The sequence below is a fragment of the Aegilops tauschii genome, chromosome 2 (assembly GCF_002575655.3).
Source record: "Aegilops tauschii subsp. strangulata cultivar AL8/78 chromosome 2, Aet v6.0, whole genome shotgun sequence".
Lineage (NCBI taxonomy): Eukaryota > Viridiplantae > Streptophyta > Magnoliopsida > Poales > Poaceae > Aegilops > Aegilops tauschii.
Window position 1 is genome coordinate 25,391,253 of NC_053036.3, and position 3,039 is coordinate 25,394,291.

At 47.3% G+C, this 3,039-nt stretch overlaps 1 long non-coding RNA gene across 1 annotated transcript; it reads left to right on the forward strand.

Moving 5' to 3' along the window:
- Nucleotides 1-1,232: 1,232 nt before the first annotated feature.
- Nucleotides 1,233-2,556, forward strand: LOC141041933 (uncharacterized). The gene is made up of 2 exons (XR_012203705.1): nucleotides 1,233-1,521; nucleotides 1,657-2,556. It is a non-coding gene; the product is annotated as an uncharacterized lncRNA (long non-coding RNA).
- Nucleotides 2,557-3,039: the final 483 nt, after the last annotated feature.

A 3,039-nucleotide genomic window follows, 5' to 3' on the forward strand; every position in this document is an offset into this window, starting at 1 on the left:
GGTTTATGTAGGACAACCTTTAGCACCGGTTCGTGCCATGAACCGGTACTAAAGGTGCTGGAGGGGCCCCGGACTGACAACATCCTACCACCACTCACTTTAGTACCGGTCCGTGGCACGAACCGGTGCTAAAGGTCGGCCACGAACCGGTACTAATGAAAGCGGCTGGCTAGCCGTTGGATCCGGCACTAATGCACACATTAGTACCGGCTCAAAAGCAAACCGGCACTAATGTGCTTGACATTTGACCCTTTTTCTACTAGTGTAACATCATCGGCTGATATCGCAATGTCAGCCGACGGGAGGTGGCCATAGCCCTCGTGGATATGGCCACACTACAGCAAGATGCGACAAAAGGGGCCACAACAGGTTGCCAGGCCAGAGCAGGGACGGCCTGGGAGAGAAAGCCTACCACGAGGACCACCAGATCTGGGGACAAGGCCACTGGATAATGAATACAAATGTTGGAGGCATCACTCGGAGCGAGTGCACACCGATGGCAGCAACCATGGCCAAGCGGCTTGGTGAAGGGGCCCATGAGCCAAGCTCAGAATATCATCGTGGGGAGGAGGTCGTGATAAACTGCATGTGGTGCTGGCCAGGCATGGAAGGATGCAAGAGTCGGGCACAAGCGCAGTGATCTCAGTGATCAGGGTAGCACGCGGACACGAAGATACCTCCCTCCTCCGCAAGCTGTTTATCACTCAGAGAGCTCCCTCTCCCACCTCCGTAAGCGAGGGGCCTTTCCCAAGTCAGAGGTGGCGAGGGGGAGAGGGGACCGAGGGAGGCTAGTGCAGTGTCGGTTCCCAAGTCGCTCACGGGGACGACATGGGAGCAAGGTATCACAGATCCGAACAGTTACATGTGCATTTTTTTTAAAGATCTACTAGAATATTACAGATGGGTAGGACGTGTTTTTGTGCCTGTTTGAATGAAAGACACGATCAAGCTAGAGCATATCTCTCCTATCTAAAAAAATATTTAATGTTTCTCGTTCCACTCTCTTCCTTCGTCCGCCCCTCCTCTGGAGCTATTTTATTTTGTCCCAAACACCTGTTTTCTGGGTTTTTTAGTTCTATGGTTATATTGTTGTTTTCTGGTATGTTACCGACCTCCTTGAGCACCATGCTCGCTATTATTGTGGAGGAGGGTTCGCCGAAAAAGGCGTTTACATTCGCGTTTCACTCACAGCGCGTATCAAGGCCGCTCGTCCTCCCGTCTGGATTCGAGCCCCTGGCCCCACATGAAATGCTGCATGCCAATTCTTTATCCATTACCGAATGGCATACTTCCACAATACAGTCACATCCGTATCTGACGCCAACCTACTGACCGTCCCTCCCCTACAATTCTGCTGTACACCACGCTCCGCAGGTCTCAGGAAGCCATTCAGATCTGGCTGGGTTGCCTCTTTCCTCGGCCAGATGCGCTCCTCCATAGGATCTCAACCCGCCGGCCGCCCGAATCAGTGAGTCACGCCATCGAGCACCAGCCGGAAGCGGTTCACCAATCTGATTTCAGGTGAATCCCCCTTCGATTTAGCACTATTTGCATCACTTCAGTTCGCCATTGTTTTGAGCCAGAAAATCTATGCGTACGGTATTGATGTGCTCCTCCATAAAATCATCTTCGATGAGCTCCTCCCTGTATTCGCAGCAATGACCTGGACACCAACCCGCGGGCCAGGTTTGGCCGAGTCGCTTTTTCGGGAGCTTTGATTCCACCAGATCCAGATTTCCTTCGTCTTCGCTTGTCGGAAGGGGAGAAACCTTAATGAGCTGCCACAACCAGAGGAGAGAGAAGCTGCTGCAGCCTCGGTTGGAAGAACGCAGGTGAGATCCAAACACCCGAGCGCCATCTGCCTTTTGTTTTTGTGTAACTTAGATCCAGCCAAGCATGCACTTGTCTCTCGGTGCAGTCTTGAAATTTTGCTTTTAGATTTCTGGTCGGGTGAGCATCTTTTATTTTTGTTTATTTTGTGATGATGGATTTGGGAGCACTCTGTGCATTTTTTCTTTTTGGAAATTATGTGTGATCCGTATTCATGTCCCATGCTTGTCCCTCACCAGCCATGGCCAAATCGGGTTGTCAACTTGTCACTCTCCTCGTTTCGCTCATGGAGAAGAGGGAACGCTGGCACAAGGAGACAGATGGACTTTGTCCGCGCCCTTTAATTCTGCAACTGCTATGGATAATATTCCAGTTTTTCTGTTGCATATTTGAGGCAACTAACCTGTGCAGCTGTGCTTAAATATCAAGAAAAAAAATTTAGGTTCATTTTTTTATTGCAGGTTGCAGATCTTCCGGCGAGATGTGCTTCGCTTCTAGTATCAAGTTATTTTTTTTCTCCGAAGTTGTTTGCTTCGGTGCTCTCCATTTCTTTTTTCTGAAGCTGCAAATCTGGACGCCGGTAGATAGGACTAATTGATTATTTTTGCCTATGTCCAAGTATGTGTGTGTGCATAGCTTGTTCGCATTTAACATTGATTGTAAAAAACTTCCTATGTGGATTTCGAAGGATTATGTGCTTTATAGATTAACTTTCCTAGTGTGAAATTTTTTCATGTAAGAAATACTATTTTTTGGTTCAGAATTTGATTCCACGCTGTGTGCATTTTGCTATATACACAGGAAACAATTGATCTGTTTTGTGTGTGTGAGAAGTACTTCAGTACATTTTCCACCCGGTCGGGGCTAAATATTTCTAGTTGATATGAGTAGGGTACCACTCTACAGATTTGACAATCAGGGGGATCCATTATGTGGCAAACAGTCAGTTAAATAACTGTCAATTATCATATTGCTCATACTTTGCTGGTTTATCACATGATTTCAAGGGAGGAGACATCATATGGGAAACGAACCAGTTTGTCTCTCAATGTGTGTTGTATTTTTTTCGGGCCATTATATATGTCATTATATAACCCAATCCTAAATTCAAAAACTCATGGTGCAGCTTAGAGAGGAATCACTCACTGTCTGGCCTTTAACCAAAACTAAGGAATGACCACATGGTGCAGCATAAGTGATACTGGTAAA